The 20,106-nt window shown below is 37.3% G+C and overlaps 1 protein-coding gene across 2 annotated transcripts in view; it reads right to left on the bottom strand.

Annotated features, from left to right (window-relative positions):
- LOC120417512 (uncharacterized) overlaps nt 1–14,744 on the bottom strand; it is a 165,387-nt gene extending 150,643 nt beyond the window's left edge. For both annotated transcript variants that reach the window (XM_039579591.2, XM_039579592.2), the window contains exon 1: nt 13,897–14,744. The gene's annotated coding sequence lies outside the window, so the exon portion shown is untranslated. The remainder of the gene's footprint in view (nt 1–13,896) is intronic.
- Nucleotides 14,745–20,106: the final 5,362 nt, after the last annotated feature.

The following is a 20,106-nucleotide window of genomic DNA, read 5'->3' as shown; positions in this document are numbered from 1 at the left end:
GTAACAGTCCCAGAATAAAATTCCAAGGCTTATTTTTGTAGGTTTTGATGGTCTTTTTCGATTAAACTAAGGCTTGCGCAAAAAGCCTCATAATTATTATAATTTTTGGTTAGGCCTTGGGGTCGGAGTCGATAATTTTTTTTCATGAATTCACAATTTTGGATTTATAATTTGCCTAATGGGTAATTCTCTACCAACTCACACGAAATCGGGAAAAGTTGCCCCGACCCCTCTTCGATTTGCGTGAAACTTTGTCCTAAGGGGTAACTTTTGTCCCTGATCACGAATCCGAGGTCCGTTTTTTGATATCTCGTGACGGAGGGGCGGTACGACCCCTTCCATTTTTGAACATGCGAAAAAAGAGGTGTTTTTCAATAATTTGCAGCCTGAAACGGTGATGAGATAGAAATTTGGTGTCAAAGGGACTTTTATGTAAAATTAGACGCCCGATTTGATGGCGTACTCAGAATTCCGAAAAAACGTATTTTTCATCGAAAAAAACACTAAAAAAGTTTTAAAAAATCTCCCATTTTCCGTTACTCGACTGTAAAAAATTTTGGAACATGTCATTTTATGGGAAATTTAATGTACTTTTCGAATCTACATTGTCCCAGAAGGGTCATTTTTTCATTTAGAACAAAATTTTTCATTTTAAAATTTCGTGTTTTTTCTAACTTTGCAGGGTTATTTTTTAGAGTGTAACAATGTTCTACAAAGTTGTAGAGCAGACAATTACAAAAATTTTGATATATAGACATAAGGGGTTTGCTTATTAACATCACAAGTTATCGCGATTTTACGAAAAAAAGTTTTGAAAAAGTTACTTTTTGCGTTTCTCTTTGTTTCGTCGTCCGTGTCTGTCGCGGGTGACCATGAACGGCCATGATCGATGACGACCAACTTTTTCAAAACTTTTTTTCGTAAAATCGCGATAACTCGTGATGTTTATAAGCAAACCTCTTATGTCTATATATCAAAATTTTTGTAATTGTCTGCTCTACAACTTTGTAGAACATTGTTACACTCTAAAAAATAACCCTGCAAAGTTAGAAAAAACACGAAATTTTAAAATGAAAAATTTTGTTCTGAATGAAAAAATGACCCTTCTGGGACAATGTAGATTCGAAAAGTACATTAAATTTCCCATAGAATGACATGTTCCAAAAATTTTTACAGTCGAGTAACGGAAAATGGGACATTTTTTAAAACTTTTTTAGTGTTTTTTTCGATGAAAAATACGTTTTTTCGGAATTCTGAGTACGCCATCAAATCGGGCGTCTAATTTTACATAAAAGTCCCTTTGACACCAAATTTCTATCTCATCACCGTTTCAGGCTGCAAATTATTGAAAAACACCTCTTTTTTCGCATGTTCAAAAATGGAAGGGGTCGTACCGCCCCTCCGTCACGAGATATCAAAAAACGGACCTCGGATTCGTGATCAGGGACAAAAGTTACCCCTTAGGACAAAGTTTCACGCAAATCGAAGAGGGGTCGGGGCAACTGCTGTGTGAGTTGGCGGAGAATTACCCTAATATAAATCCAATATGTTTTTGATAATTAATTGCAGTCATGATACAACTCATAATATATCTTCTAACACAAATTTTAAAAATTCAGACATTTTTAGTAAATATGCTCAAATTAAAAAAAAACTCATAACAAATTGCACTACTCGACAAAACAAAACTTGTGTCAAGGGATTGACGATATCTCATCGGTTCCTCAGAGAAAAGGCATCCCCGAATCCGATGCAATCGACAGAATTTGATTTTATGTCCACGCGGACTGACGAGAAGCTGGTAAATTTTTAACATAAAAAAATCGAACAATTTAAAAAAAACTTGCGTCTCCTCCCAACTATATGAGCCATCTACAAAAATATGGAGGCGCCTGGTGCATAGCCATTTCCTTTAAGCACAACGGAAACAACCAATACAAATGTATAAAAAAGTTGTCAAGTTCGGGGGGTCCACAGCTAGCATTTTTTGTACGATTATAAAAATAAATATTAAAAGTTTAAAATTAAAATATTTGAAAAACATTTTTTTTAAATATATTTGTTTACTAAAATTTTATGTTTCTCAAAGGTCTATGGGTACTTCGGGATGTCCATGGTAATCCAAGGACTCCCTAGAGTTAAGATCTATGAGTCTACCGCCGTAACAAGCAAGAGGTCGTCGGATTTTGACCCCGGATCTTGTGCGTATAGCATCAGTGCATATGGTAGACTACTATATGAATGTGTTGGGATGTCCATGGTCATCCAAGGACTCCCTGGAGTTAAGATCTACGAGTCTACCGCCGTAACAAGCAAGAGGTCGTCGGATTTTGACCCCGGATCATGTGAGTATAGCATCAGTGGATATGGTAGACTACTATATGAATGTGTTGGGATGTACATGGTCATCCAAGGACTCCCTGGAGTTAAGATCTACGAGTCTACCGCCGTAACAAGCAAGAGGTCGTCGGATTTTGACCCCGGATCATGTGCGTATAGCATCAGTGGATATGGTAGACTACTATATGAATGTAATGGGATGTACATGGTCATCCAAGGACTCCCTGGAGTTAAGATCTACGAGTCTACCGCCGTAACAAGCAAGAGGTCGTCGGATTTTGACCACGGATTATGTGCGTATAGCATCAGTGGATATGGTAGACTACTATATGAATGTAATGGGATGTCCATGGTCATCCAAGGACTCCCTGGAGTTAAGATCTATGAGTCTACCGCCGTAACAAGCAAGAGGTCGTCGGATTTTGACCCCGGATCATGTGCGTATAGCATCAGTGGATATGGTAAACTACTATATGAATGTAATGGGATGTCCATGGTCATCCAAGGACTCCCTGGAGTTAAGATCTATGAGTCTACCGCCGTAACAAGCAAGAGGTCGTCGGATTTTGACCCCGGATCATGTGCGTATAGCATCAGTGGATATGGTAGACTACTATATGAATGTGTTGGGATGTCCATGGTCATCCAAGGACTCCCTGGAGTTAAGATCTACGAGTCTACCACCGTAACAAGCAAGAGGTCATCGGATTTTGACCCCGGATCATGTGAGTATAGCATCAGTGGATATGGTAGACTACTATATGAATGTGTTGGGATGTCCATGGTCATCCAAGGACTCCCTGGAGTTAAGATCTACGAGTCTACCGCCGTAAAAAGCAAGAGGTCGTCGGATTTTGACCCCGGATCATGTGAGTATAGCATCAGTGGATATGGTAGACTACTATATGAATGTAATGGGATGTACATGGTCATCCAAGGACTCCCTGGAGTTAAGATCTACGAGTCTACCGCCGTAACAAGCAAGAGGTCGTCGGATTTTGACCACGGATTATGTGCGTATAGCATCAGTGGATATGGTAGACTACTATATGAATGTAATGGGATGTCCATGGTCATCCAAGGACTCCCTGGAGTTAAGATCTATGAGTCTACCGCCGTAACAAGCAAGAGGTCGTCGGATTTTGACCCCGGATCATGTGCGTATAGCATCAGTGGATATGGTAAACTACTATATGAATGTAATGGGATGTCCATGGTCATCCAAGGACTCCCTGGAGTTAAGATCTATGAGTCTACCGCCGTAACAAGCAAGAGGTCGTCGGATTTTGACCCCGGATCATGTGCGTATAGCATCAGTGGATATGGTAGACTACTATATGAATGTGTTGGGATGTCCATGGTCATCCAAGGACTCCCTGGAGTTAAGATCTACGAGTCTACCACCGTAACAAGCAAGAGGTCATCGGATTTTGACCCCGGATCATGTGAGTATAGCATCAGTGGATATGGTAGACTACTATATGAATGTGTTGGGATGTCCATGGTCATCCAAGGACTCCCTGGAGTTAAGATCTACGAGTCTACCGCCGTAAAAAGCAAGAGGTCGTCGGATTTTGACCCCGGATCATGTGAGTATAGCATCAGTGGATATGGTAGACTACTATATGAATGTAATGGGATGTACATGGTCATCCAAGGACTCCCTGGAGTTAAGATCTACGAGTCTACCGCCGTAACAAGCAAGAGGTCGTCGGATTTTGACCACGGATTATGTGCGTATAGCATCAGTGGATATGGTAGACTACTATATGAATGTAATGGGATGTCCATGGTCATCCAAGGACTCCCTGGAGTTAAGATCTATGAGTCTACCGCCGTAACAAGCAAGAGGTCGTCGGATTTTGACCCCGGATTATGTGCGTATAGCATCAGTGGATATGGTAGACTACTATATGAATGTGTTGGGATGTCCATGGTCATCCAAGGACTCCCTGGAGTTAAGATCTACAATCGATGTGAAGTTATCGAAATATTTAAGTTTGAACGATGAACAAAAGTCCTTGCTTACCACTTTAGCCAAACGGCGACCTCTTTTTTGTTACGGCGGTAGACTCGTAGATCTTAACTCCAGGGAGCCCAACACATTTATATAGTAGTCTACCATATCCACTGATGCTATACGCACATGATCCGGGGTCAAAATCCGACGACCTCTTGCTTGTTACGGCGGTAGACTCATAGATCTTAACTCCAGGGAGTCCTTGGATGACCATGGACATCCCATTACATTCATATAGTAGTCTACCATATCCACTGATGCTATACGCACATGATCCGGGGTCAAAATCCGACGACCTCTTGCTTGTTACGGCGGTAGACTCGTAGATCTTAACTCCAGGGAGTCCTTGGATGACCATGGACATCCCATTACATTCATATATTAGTCTACCATATCCACTGATGCTATACGCACATAATCCGTGGTCAAAATCCGACGACCTCTTGCTTGTTACGGCGGTAGACTCGTAGATCTTAACTCCAGGGAGTCCTTGGAAGACCATGTACATCTCATTACATTCATATAGTAGTCTACCATATCCACTGATGCTATACGCACATGATCCGGGGTCAAAATCCGACGACCTCTTGCTTGTTACGGCGGTAGACTCATAGATCTTAACTCCAGGGAGTCCTTGGATGACCATGGACATCCCATTACATTCATATAGTAGTCTACCATATCCACTGATGCTATACGCACATGATCCGGGGTCAAAATCCGACGACCTCTTGCTTGTTACGGCGGTAGACTCGTAGATCTTAACTCCAGGGAGTCCTTGGATGACCATGGACATCCCATTACATTCATATATTAGTCTACCATATCCACTGATGCTATACGCACATAATCCGTGGTCAAAATCCGACGACCTCTTGCTTGTTACGGCGGTAGACTCGTAGATCTTAACTCCAGGGAGTCCTTGGATGACCATGTACATCTCATTACATTCATATAGTAGTCTACCATATCCACTGATGCTATACGCACATGATCCGGGGTCAAAATCCGACGACCTCTTGCTTGTTACGGCGGTAGACTCATAGATCTTAACTCCAGGGAGTCCTTGGATGACCATGGACATCCCATTACATTCATATAGTAGTTTACCATATCCACTGATGCTATACTCACATGATCCGGGGTCAAAATCCGACGACCTCTTGCTTGTTACGGCGGTAGACTCATAGATCTTAACTCCAGGGAGTCCTTGGATGACCATGGACATCCCATTACATTCATATAGTAGTTTACCATATCCACTGATGCTATACTCACATGATCCGGGGTCAAAATCCGACGACCTCTTGCTTGTTACGGCGGTAGACTCGTAGATCTTAACTCCAGGGAGTCCTTGGATGACCATGTACATCCCATTACATTCATATAGTAGTCTACCATATCCACTGATGCTATACTCACATGATCCGGGGTCAAAATCCGATGACCTCTTGCTTGTTACGGTGGTAGACTCGTAGATCTTAACTCCAGGGAGTCCTTGGATGACCATGGACATCCCAACACATTCATATAGTAGTCTACCATATCCACTGATGCTATACGCACATGATCCGGGGTCAAAATCCGACGACCTCTTGCTTGTTACGGCGGTAGACTCATAGATCTTAACTCCAGGGAGTCCTTGGATGACCATGGACATCCCATTACATTCATATAGTAGTTTACCATATCCACTGATGCTATACTCACATGATCCGGGGTCAAAATCCGACGACCTCTTGCTTTTTACGGCGGTAGACTCATAGATCTTAACTCCAGGGAGTCCTTGGATGACCATGTACATCACCTTACATTCATATAGTAGTCTACCATATCCACTGATGCTATACTCACATGATCCGGGGTCAAAATCCGATGACCTCTTGCTTGTTACGGTGGTAGACTCGTAGATCTTAACTCCAGGGAGTCCTTGGATGACCATGGACATCCCATTACATTCATATAGTAGTTTACCATATCCACTGATGCTATACTCACATGATCCGGGGTCAAAATCCGACGACCTCTTGCTTGTTACGGCGGTAGACTCATAGATCTTAACTCCAGGGAGTCCTTGGATGACCATGGACATCCCATTACATTCATATAGTAGTTTACCATATCCACTGATGCTATACTCACATGATCCGGGGTCAAAATCCGACGACCTCTTGCTTGTTACGGCGGTAGACTCATAGATCTTAACTCCAGGGAGTCCTTGGATGACCATGTACATCCCATTACATTCATATAGTAGTTTACCATATCCATTGATGCTATACGCACATGATCCGGGGTCAAAATCCGACGACCTCTTGCTTGTTACGGCGGTAGACTCGTAGATCTTAACTCCAGGGAGTCCTTGGATGACCATGTACATCCCAACACATTCATATAGTAGTCTACCATATCCACTGATGCTATACTCACATGATCCGGGGTCAAAATCCGACGACCTCTTGCTTGTTACGGCGGTAGACTCGTAGATCTTAACTCCAGGGAGTCCTTGGATGACCATGGACATCCCAACACATTCATATAGTAGTCTACCATATGCACTGATGCTATACGCACAAGATCCGGGGTCAAAATCCGACGACCTCTTGCTTGTTACGGCGGTAGACTCATAGATCTTAACTCTAGGGAGTCCTTGGATTACCATGGACATCCCGAAGTACCCATAGACCTTTGAGAAACATAAAATTTTAGTAAACAAATATATTTAAAAAAAATGTTTTTCAAATATTTTAATTTTAAACTTTTAATATTTATTTTTATAATCGTACAAAAAATGCTAGCTGTGGACCCCCCGAACTTGACAACTTTTTTATACATTTGTATTGGTTGTTTCCGTTGTGCTTAAAGGAAATGGCTATGCACCAGGCGCCTCCATATTTTTGTAGATGGCTCATATAGTTGGGAGGAGACGCAAGTTTTTTTTAAATTGTTCGATTTTTTTATGTTAAAAAATTTACCAGCTTCTCGTCAGTCCGCGTGGACATAAAATCAAATTCTGTCGATTGCATCGGATTCGGGGATGCCTTTTCTCTGAGGAACCGATGAGATATCGTCAATCCCTTGACACAAGTTTTGTTTTGTCGAGTAGTGTTGTCAGTTGCCTTTTTTATTTTGTAAGAAAGGCTATATTTCACTAGGGGCTTTTTATCACAATTCAAAAATACTTTTATTCCTACTTTGCGCTGTTGTCCTACATCAGTGCTCTTCTTTTCCCTGCTTCCGTAGAGATGCAAATCATTTTCATTTCCCTGGTGGTAACGGTATGATTGCAGATTATCGGCACGTTTACACGTAGACCCACCGCAACCAGGTACCTGAATGAAAGGGTAAACGTTGCCATGTTTGTCATGAGTAAACATTTTTCTCTTCGGACCTAGTCAAGTCTTTTTTTTTTCAAACTGAAGTAAGTAAAGCACGTGCGGATCCGGATTAAAGTTGTCCGAAATGAAGAATTAATCTTGCCAAGTTCCTTCAATCATCCCTCCCTCCTCTTTAAGGTAATTTCCCTACGCTTCCAGCCAGCATTAAAACGAACACTATAATTTATTCACTCATGAATCACTGGCACTCGTCCAGCCACGGTCCGTCACCGTCGCTCGTTCAAAGAGGCTTGAGCAAGTGATTCAAATTCATCTTGCACAGAGTGCACTCCTGTGGACGATCTCCGCGGAAGTGAGAAATTGAACGGTGCGCCACGCGTGGAGTTGTCCAATTTCGGACTGTCCTCCTGGACAGTTTCATTACGGGGAGGGGCTTTTGTTTGTTTCTTCCAAGAGGCAAGTCATCAACGGTTCTTTTTAATTACGTGCAATATATTGAACAAAACCCGGCGTTTTCATCGATGAATGGCTGCTGCTGGGCAGTGAAATGGGAAAGTGGCTCTTGGGGTGAAGGTAGTTTAGTGAGCACCTATTGAAATTTGGTATTCAATGCATTCGTTAGTCTAGATTTGGATGTGGGTCAGGTGCTTGGTGATATAATTTGGAACTTAAATAAGCTTCCTGATAAATTATTTAAACAATCTTTAGTTCAAAATAGCTTGAGGTCATTTAAATCTTAAACTTCAGATCAAAGCAATTCTGTAATTATACATTTCTAAACCCTCAATTGTCAAATCAGCCTCCTCATCAGCCAATTATCTCGTCAATTGTCGACGAAAGCTAAATTTCCAATATTTAATTAGCAGCTTTTCACCTCTTTTTTCTCCCTATTCGTGTTAAACTGGACAAACCAATTGGACCTTAAAAATCGGGACACGAGGATTGGCACACGAGATCAAACGAATGTACCAGCTTTTGGCACATGTGGCTTGGCTTCCCTACGGGGAAAAGGCTTGGACCGTTTGTTGAAAGACGTATAATTAAAGAGAAGTCTTTTGATTGCTTTACGTAAGTCTCTGGGGAATATCAAGTTTCGGTTGATTCAGGAAGGTCGAGTTAGGGTCAGTCTAAATAAAAGAAAAAAAAGTAACTTAATGCAGTTATGTGGTTTGGACCGCCCTCACTTCAAATATAAGGTCCAAACAGATTTTTAAACTAGTTGAACATGTCATTTGATTACCTAATATGCCAGGATTTGCGTTGATTTTTGCCCACTTTTCTGACATCCGGATTGTTTGATACGGATGTAAAATTGGAAGCCCAATTTGATGGCGAACTCAAAATAAAAATAAGTTTTTAAAAAAGAATTGATTTAAAATCTTAGAGATTTTTCGTAACTCAATTGTTAAAAAATGTGAGACGTGACATTTGATGGAAAATTGAATGTTCTTTTCAAATCTGTTAAAAATCTAAAGGGTCAGTTTTTCATTTAAGAGCCATTCCAGCAATTTCGTAACTTTTTTACGTGACCCTTTCTGATTTCAATGAAGTTTTGTAGACATGTTTTTGTGTATTTGGAGCACTCGAGAGTGACATTTGAGAAGGGCGTAAGTTTTTTAAAGATGAGTAAATCTCTGAGGTTTCAGTCATTCGATTTTATTTTGTATTTTTTAATCCGGCTGACACTTTTTTGGTGCCTTCGGTTTGTACAAAGAAGCCATTTTGCATCATTAGTTTGTCCATATAATTTTCCATACAAATTTGGCAGCTGTCCATACAAAAACGATGTATGAAAATTCAAAAATCTGTATCTTGAGAATGATTTTTTTGATCGATTTGGTGTCCTCGGCAAATTTGTAGGTATGGATAAAAAAATAATAAAATAAAATTTCAATAATTTCACTTTTTGTCACTAAAACTTGATTTGCAAAAAAAAACCACTATTTTTATTTTTTTCATTTTCTGATATGTTTTAGGGGACATAAAATGCCAACTTTTCAAAAATTCCCAGAATGGGCAAAAAATCTTCGACCGAGTTATAAATTTGTGAATCAATACTGATTTTTTTTTTAAAAATTCATAATACTTATCGCAAAAAAATTTCCAACTTCATTTTTCTATGTAAAATCGAATTTGGAATCAAAAAGTACTTTAGTGAAATTTTGATAAAGTGCACCGTTTTCATGTTATAGCCATTTTTAGGTAACTTTAGCCGTAGTTTTTTTTTAACTAAGTGCCCATGTTTGCCCACTTTTGAAAAAATATTTTTGAAAAGCTGAGAAAAATCTCCATATTTTGCTTTTTGAACTTTGTTGATACGACCCTTAGTTGCTTAGATATTGCCATGCAAAGGATTAAAAACAGGAAAATTGATGTTTTCTGAGTCTCACCCAAACAACCCACCATTTTCTAATGTCGATATCTCAGCAACTAATGGTCCGATCTTCAATGTTAAAATTTGAAACATTCGTGAAATTTTCCGATCTTTTCGAAAACAATATTTTCAAAAAAAAATAATAAAGACTAACTTTCAAAAGGGCCAAACATTGCATATTACGCCTTTTTGAAGTGTTAGTCTTAAATTAAATTTTTTGAAAATATTGTTTTCGAAAAAATCGGAAAATTTTACCAATGTTTTAAATTTTAAAATTGAAAATTTGACAATTAGTTGCTGAGATATCGACGTTTCTGAAAAATTAGCATTTTTTGTCCTATAAAACATATCAAAAATTGAAAAAATCAAAAATATTCTATTTTTTTTGCAAATCTAGTTTTAGTCACAAAAAGTGAAATTTGAAATCATTAAAATTAATTTCACATTGTATCATTTTTTTCAGTGTAGTCTTTATCTATACCTACAACTTTGCCGAAGATACCAAATCGATAAAAAAATCATTCTCAAGATACAGATTTTCGAATTTTCATACATCATTTTTAATTTTTGTTTTTAGGTTTTTAACATCCAACTACTCAAATTTAAAAAGCTCACACTTTAAACTGAAATGCTGTCAAAGGCAAACTTATGGGAAATTGGATGAGCTTTCCGGTTAAAAATGTTTTCGCGTCTTAAAAATGAATTCAAAATATGACAAAATTTTTGAAACCGCTAGAACTTCACAGGGTTTGAACATAGCACTATGATTATTACGGAGACTTGATTTTTTTTGCTGGTTTGAAATAGTTTAGGGAATTATTGAATTTTTTTCTGTCACTGAATCCACTTTGTAAATGCCGGCCCCGATACTCTTCACGGGTGATCCCCTCAGAAACAGGGAAAGATTTACTTTTTTTACTTTATGATTTTAATTCCTGAATAAATCCCACATATTAAAAAAAAACACGGTCAAACCTAACTTTTCAAAACGCTACCTTCTATTTGGGAGCGTTCTTTTATTACGCTACGCAAAATAACGGATTTAAAGACCTTCTCCCCCTTCGCTCGAAACAAATTTTCCATACAAATTTTTCGTTATAAAAGAACGCTCCTTTTCTTGTCTTATTTTGCACATTTTGATGAAAATATAATGAATAAAACACATCATTCGACAAGTTTCCTGAACTGTTATGAAAAAAATCATGAAATAATTAATGAATTTTGAACAAAAAAAATTTAAAAACAAATATATCCGAAATTTCTCGATAAGACAAGAATTCTTTTTGAAAATGTTACTTTTTGCGTTTTTCAAAAATAAAATAAATATATCAGAAATTTCTCGATAAGACACTATTTTTTTTTGTTAAAAATGTTACTTTTTGAGTTTTCTATGTTTCAAATAGACGATGTCGTGCTATCATGTCATACGTCGCTTTTGACGTTCCGAGAAAAACGCGTTTTCTTGTTTGACCTTGAATAAACAAAAACGAGAGCACGCAATGTAAACAATAACAAACACGTTGTTTTGTTTCACTATTCTGAGGATTGTCTTATAGTTTTGTTGAATTTGGTTGCAGGAGTCCCGACTTATAGTTAGAATTGTTTACGGTGGTCGAGCTCGTACTTGTGTAAAACGCGTTCTGCCCTGACATCCCTTTGGCCAATTGTCGCACTTAAATCGATTTTCAGGGTGTGTCAATATAGCACGACAAGATTGGAACTTCTTGCATATGAAAAGTGAAAATAATGTTCGGAGAATTTTTGGTTTTTACTGAATATCTCAGGATTGCAATCGAATTTTGGGAATCTGTGAAGGTGAGGCATTGTGAGCTGCACAAAATGGCGTTCTTAACTCAATTTGGCCCAAAATGCACGTACGACAAGTTAGCACGAAGGCGGCGAAATGTTTTGTTTCGTAAAATCTCGACAAACTCCTTATCAATCAACCACCGCTTATGTTTATACATACAAATTATTAAAGTTGTCTTCTCTACAATTTTGTACAGACACAAATGAAAATGATAATTTTTCAGTAAATGGCAAATTGCATGCAGTCAATTATTTTTGGGCATTGTTCCTATTGCGCTATCGACAATCAGGTGAGTCAGAAGGTTGTAGCAACATTGCGTTATTTTGAGACACCATATAAATTATACAACTTCCTTCCATCAGATGAGGAAGTAAAATGTCGGTCCCGGCCTTGGTTGTTAGGCCGTTAAGTCATTCCAGGTGTAGGAGTTGTCTCCATGCCATAAGTACAAACAACACACCAAACCAAGCCTACTCCGGTGGAATCGCTGGCGGCGGTTGGACTCGCAATCCAAAGGTCGTCAGTTCAAACACTGGGGTGGAAGGTTCCTTGGAGTAAAAAGAGGTTTGGGTGCTCTCCCCATTCAAGCCTTCGGACTCTTAGGTTCGAGCAGAAACTTGCAATAGAGACCACAAAAGACCCGGGGGTCGTTAATGTGGATGGTTTGATTTTTTTTAAATCATACAACATGTATTCAGTGATTGATCCCCTGGCTCAAAATGCAGTTATCATATTTTAATCAAAATACTTTGATTCTCTAATTCTTAACCTCTCCAATTTTCGATTCCAATAACAATGTTATCATTATGGGATTTAAACTTGTTTTTTTTTAAATTAATACAATTCATTTCATGTTTTAAAACGCATTCATACGGCCACTGCAATCTTTTGAAGTTTGAAGGCAGAATCAAAGAAACGTTCAATCTTAGAAATAAGACAGCATGGCTTCCTGAAGGTTAATCCGCCACTTCTTGTTACGTGATTAGTAACACTCTCTAAGTTTTCGGTGCCCACCACCCAACAAATCTCTTTCGGCTTTTGAATGACGAAAAGGTGCGGAAGTTAACTCTGAACAAACTGCGCGTGTCTCGCGGACGCCGGCCTGCACGTCAAAACCGGTTGACGTTTGGCAAGCTCTGTGTTATTGTCGCGCGTTCATGATCTGACGGCTGACGGTTGACTGTTCGCGAGTAAAAGAAGAAATTGGAAGCTAAACAGAGAGCGTTGACAGGTTTGGCCGGGAGTACGATCTGTCACTCACTGACCTAATATTAAGTTATCAAACATAGCGGTTGAAGGGGGCATGGGCGTACGATTTATGTTGTCTAGATTTGAATTTTTGATACATGCATTTTATGCAATTTAGTTTTTTTTTACATTTTATAATATTATTGACGTTTGATTACGATTAAATTTTAAGAAGTTTGCTATAATTTGACTATTTTTGGTGAATTACTCAAAAAAAAAAAAAATAAAAATCAAACCATCCACATTAACGGCCCCCGGGTCTTTTGAGGTCTCTATTGCAAGTTTCTGCTCGAACCTAGGAGTCCGAAGGCTTGAATGGGGAGAGCACCCAAACCTCTTTTTACTCCAAGGAACCTTCCACCCCAGTGTTTGAACTGACGACCATTGGATTGCGAGTCCAACCGCCGCCAGCGATTCCACCGGAGTAGGCTTGGTTTGGTGTGTTGTTTGTACTTATGGCATGGAGACAACTCCTACACCTGGAATGACTTAACGGCCTAACAACCAAGGCCGGGACCGACATTTTACTTTCTCATCCGATGGAAGGTTGCAGCAGATGGGAATCAGATGGTGATTTACTCAGTTCTATCTAAAAACCCCCAAGTTCAAAACTTGTTGAAATGAATGCTTTACTAATAATAAAAATTGAAGATTTAAAACGCCTGAAGATATGATGAATGATAAATTTAAATTTTCAAGCTATCGCCGTCCCTGGAAACTTAACGCCGTCACCAGCCATGTCACATTGTTGTTGCTGCACACCTACCTTTTCTTAATCCTCCAGCCTTGTCAATCCAGTACAAGCTCCATGCAATTCAGCTCGCGGTTGTTGTTGTTGTTGTCGCCGTCACAGAGAAAGAGTGACAACCTGTTTTGCTTTTGAATGCTACTCGAATTTCACGAGCTTTTGCACAAAAGACCTTAACGCTTGCGAGGGAGCGTTAAGCGACGAACCTTCGCTTATCAATGTTACGAAATGCACTTGTGTCGAGATTTGTCACTTTACTGGAATTTAACATCTTTAAACTTAAACGAATATCTTCCAACAAGTTTCTGTTATCTTTTAGCCCAATAACATTCTTGTTTCACTCTGAGGTATTTCACCTAATTTTTCGCACTGCACATGCCCCAAATCAATACGGGATCGGGCGGCGAACGGTTTCGATTTTCTTCTTCAAAAATCGCGCTTCACCACCATAGCTACTCCACTTTGATGTTCTTCCATGCGTTACAAAATACTCAAGTGTAACCAGCATCACTGCTGCAGCAACTGACGAAAATAAAAACAACTAGCCCGCAATAAATGTCACCACTTTTACCGCAACAGCGCCACCACCGCGTGGAAAGTGCAATCAATCTTGAAACAGGCCGGTTTTTGTTTGCTTCCTTTTTTTGTTTTGATTCAGCTCACTCTGTTTTTCACTTTTTCTCACAAATTGCACGAAACTAAGTAAATTTCCCTAAATTAAAAACGACGCACGAGCCTTAACAATCCGGAACCACGACAAGTCCACTGAACAAAAACAAAACTAAGCAAATTAAACCGCAAAACTGACGCAAAGTGAGCTATTCCGAGTGACCGTACGAACGCGTACGTAGTCTAGCCGCGGCACATGTTCAACGAACACTGACGGTACGGGCTTCAACGTTTTCCGCGAGAGTTGGATCGCGGAGCAATGGTGAAGAGAGAGCGAGAGCGAAATTAGTCAAAGATGTGGCTACAGTTGAGAGTGCCGGGGAAGAAAAAACTCAAATTGAGAGTTGAGATTGTTGTTTGTGGAGGATGCATGAAGAGAGTAGCAAGTGTTTGTATAAACAAACAGCTTGGATAACTTATTCTAATGAGACACATCAGCTGAATTGTGCCGTCAAGGAACTTGTGATTTGTTCCGTTTAAGTGAGAAATGAGATAGGTACTGGTTGAATTGTATGTCCTTTATTTTAATTTTATCTTTTGTACGATTTTTCGTGGTGTTATTTATGTTTTTCAGGTTTTTTTGTCTTGATTTAATTCAAGCAATTTCTTTTGTTATTTTGCAAGTGAAGACGCATTGATTTTTATTAAATTTTTGAAAATCGAAGATGATATTGAAAAAAATATTTAAAATCAAACCAAAATCAAATTGGCAATCCAAAATTATTCAACAATTGTTCTACTGCGAATGCATTCGTGTTAAAGTCATTTGATGCTAATTTTCAAATTTTATCAATTGAAAATCTCAATTTTTGATACGCTTGATTTATACATTTTAAAAACATTTTTGTTCCAATATTTGGATTTTTTTTTACTTTGCAAATTTTATTACATGTTTTTTTGTGTCCTACTCTTGGTCAGGAGTGAGGAAGGCAAGAACCACATGTGGGTCATTCCATCTGAAGCGGAACAGCATTTGAAAAATACCCTCTCCGATTCTGCTCAAATTTGGCAGAGCTGTTGAGACTATCAAAACATGCAAAAATTCCAAATTTCATCCAAATCCAGTTTTGTACCCTTCCAAAAAAACGACTTTTTGGCGATTTTTGAGCGAAACCCCTATCTTCAAACGACGATAACTCTGGAACCACAAATCTTAGAGGATCGGTCTTAGACCCAATTTTGAAGGAAATTGGACGTAGAATTCATTTCCGTGATAAAAATTTGGATTCAAATATTTTTTCTACCTGTATTGTGCAATTGAAAACTTTAAATGGCCGTATCTCAAAACAGTCCTATTTATTTTTTTAATTTGTCTCACCATCGTATTCCCCATCCAATTTTACATAAGAATCACTTATCGACAGAAAGGAATATGTTTCGTTCCAGAGATATCGATTTTTAAAGTTTTAAGTATTTGAGATTACCTAAATTAGCTACACTCGCCGCATATGCTAGAAGCACCTGGGCGCGCTGATCAATAACTGCTACCTGGTGTTCTGTAAGATGGATTATTTTTATAATTTTCTACGATTTTGAGATAATCAATACCTTGAACAATCTATTTTTTTGTTTAAGGAATATTTATTGGGTAATTGTGAATGCACTGTTTTTCCTGATCTCAGTGACATTGAACCATATTAGGTAAAATTTGAACTTTTAATATTTCTTGCAAATGCTACAACGTTTTTACAACACAATTAAAAAAAATACATTTTTCTATTGTTTTCATATTTTTCCTTATTCCTCATTTCTTCCCACTTTATCAAATTATTTCTTTTATTTGACGCAAGAGCTTGGATGTAGTAGATGAAATAATTCTCATGGGTTCTAGAGCTTTTGCCATGAAAGGTTGAGCATGATCATATTAAACCGATTTTTATATTGTGAGCCAGTTTCACTGAATAATTGATGATATTTTTTTCAATTCTGGTACATTTAATTTCAAAAACGAAACCATATACTTCTGATACATGTGGACAGCAGCTGTATCGTCTTCCAAGATTTCAAAATGATTGACAAAAAAAGAAAGAGAATTGTTCGGACGGTGTCGAAATCAACACCACATAATTTGATCTTAATCAGATAATAAATCCGATTAATCTTTGTGATTTTCTTACATTTTTCAGTTTTATACTTTCCAGAAATTCTCTTGCTTAATCATGCTTCACGAGAGTTTTATTCATGTTAATTCATAATTTAAAAAAAAAGATAATGTATCGTACACTTTTTCTTAAGTGTAACTTAGAACATCAACTGCAATTTCCTGCTAGCTCTGCGGAAATCCCATTCTGCCCTGAATTGCGTGTCGTTCTTGCTCGGTCCTGTGGGCTATCACATAAATTCACCGTATACTATTTTTTTTTTAATTTAAGATTAATACAGCAGTTTCCTACAATTTTTGCCTAATTTGCTAATGATTAATTGGGATGAAATCTTATTTCAATTGTGGTTTGGTTGAGCGTTTTAGCAGAATGCATTACTGTGAGTACAAAGAGACGAGTTGTTCCTTTTAATTCCGCTATATATTTTTCAATAAATAAACAGGTAGCAGTTATTGATCAGCGCGCCCAGGTGCTTCTAGTGTGTAGCTGATTTAGGTAATCTCAAATACTTAAAACTTCAAAATTCGATATCTCTGGAACGAAACATATTCCTTTCTGTCGATAAGTGATTCTTATGTAAAATTGGATGGGGAATACGATGGTGAGACAAATTCAAAAAATAAATAGAGCTGTTTTGAGATACGGCCATTTAAAGCTTTCAATTGCGCAATCCAGGTAGAAAAAATATTTGAATCCAAATTTTGAACACGGAAATGAATTCTACGTCCAATTTCCTTCAAAATTGAGTCTACGACCGACCCTCTAAGATTTGTGGTTCCTGAGTTATCGTCGTTTGAAGATAGGGGTTTCGCTCAAAAATCGCCAAAAAGTCGATTTTTGGGAGGGTACAAAACTGGAGGGGGTGGTCCGATTTGTATGAAATTCGGGATTTTTGCATGTTTTGATTGTCTCAACAGCTCTGCCAAATTTGAGCAGAATCGGAGATGGTAATTTTCAAATTTGCATTTTTTCTTGCACACTTCAGGTGACCCATGTGTGGATGAAATTAATATTTTTGTTGAATTTTGCTTATTTTTTTGAAGTTTTCTTAAAATAATTTTTTTATTGCTATTATCTGCCTTCCATATAACTTTATTCAGCCAAAAATGGTCAGATTTTTTTACAAAATCTTAAACATATAGGGGAACTATACCCTTTCTCAGCCTATTTCTATTATCGGCCTATCAGCACTTTGATCATGAATTACAGCTTTTATAAAGTGTTTTTGACTGTTCCAAAGTAATGAATAGCTCAAATAAAAGTGAGCAAGCAACTCTCCATTGTTGAAACATCTGAAAATGTTGATTTAATAGCGGAAAACGGAAAAGTGATGAGAATTGGTCGAACGGCTTAGAGTGATTGGAATGGGCATATTTCCCCTAAATGCAGGAAATCGTGACAACACGTTAGCATTGATATAATCTCATTTAGATTTTTTTCAATAATACTGTATTTTCTACTGCCCAATTCTCTTGTTCTATGTTTTTCTTGTTTCATTTTTAATATTTTAATTTGCATTTATCTTGTTTAGTTTATGTTTGTTTTTGGAAGTATTTGGCCTATTCTACCACCTCCTATCATTACATTTTGCCTATGTAATTTATAATGTTTGTACAGTCGCTTTTTAATTTTTCTTGTTTTTTACATTTTCTGCTATAAAACAGCACCATTGTCATTTAAATTGTTAAACAAATGCGTAGAGGCATAGTCTAGGAAAAATTACTGCATACTTTTTTTTACTTAAAATATAGGAAATGTTAGTAAAAAACACAGCCAAAGTTGAGCACTAAAAAAATATCATTTTTTAAAACATTGGCAAAATCACATAAAACAAGTAAAACTTCCATCCCATAAATTTTCTAAAAATTTAAAGACTTCTTCTTTCCAATGTTTTTTAAAGATCAATAATTGGATGAAAAATGGATTTTTGGCGATCTTTTAAATCGAAGCCCGTCTTAAGGCGAGGTTGAGTTGTAAAGGGTTAACACTTATTAATTAATTGACCAACATTTTGTCTTCATATTTTGCACTCTGTAAAAAAATACAAACTCTACAAGCCACCCCAGTTATCCACCTTACCCTGGTGGATGATATAACATTTATACCAAATCAATGAAAATATGCAATGGATCTTTTTTTTATTGTAGCATCTTTTTCAAACTTTATATTAGACGACACAGAAAATAAAAAAATATTTGGGAAAATATCTATTTGCTGTCAAAAGTATAGATAATCAATTTGAATTAAACAAAAAAATGATTGCCAGCAAGCCCTCAAACTGGCAAGTCATTAATAATTACTTTGATTTGAAGCTTGTAATTAGGTAATTCATAAATTATTCATTAAAAATTAAAAATTGTGGTAATTAAAGAAATTCAAAGTGATTAATAGGTAATTAAAGTATTTTTTGAGAAATTAAAGTAGTTTAATTTTTTTATTGTACTTCGTCAACGAAACTTTTTAATTTGTATACATCATCTGTTGTAACAGTATTTTTTTTTTATTTTAAATAAGATTAAAAAAGACTGGTTCTATATGTCGGATGCCTTATTCACCGCATTTCTCTCCAAAAACTCTCATAAACTTTATTTTTAACATGTTGTTTAGCGAAGCTGATTCACGGCAAAAGAAAATGCAATGATAATTATCCATGTTTTGAAAATCCAAAATATATTCCTCTTTATTAAGTAATGTAAAAATATGATTTTTTTGCAAGAATTGCATTGAAATTAAGTATTTTTTTTATTTTTTCCTTCTAAGAGGCAGTCAACATGATATAAAGTTTATGGGGATCAAATAATTAAACTAAAATGTCATTTATTATCATTGATGAAAGCAAAATTTCCAAGCGATAACAATTAAAAATTAATGGGTAATTCTCTACCAACTCACACGAAATCGGGAAAAGTTGCCCCGACCCCTCTTCGATTTGCGTGAAACTTTGTCCTAAGGGGTAACTTTTGTCCCTGATCACGAATCCGAGGTCCGTTTTTTGATATCTCGTGACGGAGGGGCGGTACGACCCCTTTCATTTTTGAACATGCGAAAAAAGAGGTGTTTTTCAATAATTTGCAGCCTGAAACGGTGATGAGATAGAAATTTGGTGTCAAAGGGACTTTTATGTAAAATTAGACGCCCGATTTGATGGCGTACTCAGAATTCCGAAAAAACGTATTTTTCATCGAAAAAAACACTAAAAAAGTTTTAAAAATCCTCCCATTTTCCGTTACTCGCCTGTAAAAAATTTTGGAACATGTCATTTTATGGGAAATTTAAAGTACTTTTCGAATCTACATTGTCCCAGAAGAGTCATTTTTTCATTTAGAACAAAATTTTTCATTTTAAAATTTCGTGTTTTTTCTAACTTTGCAGGGTTATTTTTTAGAGTGTAACAATGTTCTACAAAGTTGTAGAGCAGATAATTACAAAAATTTTGATATATAGACATAAGGGGTTT

This window comes from Culex pipiens, chromosome 3 (genome assembly GCF_016801865.2).
Source record: "Culex pipiens pallens isolate TS chromosome 3, TS_CPP_V2, whole genome shotgun sequence".
In the NCBI taxonomy this organism is placed as follows: Eukaryota; Metazoa; Arthropoda; class Insecta; order Diptera; family Culicidae; genus Culex; species Culex pipiens.
The sequence above is the reverse complement of the archived record's forward strand: the minus strand, read 5'-3'. Positions and strand labels throughout refer to the sequence as shown.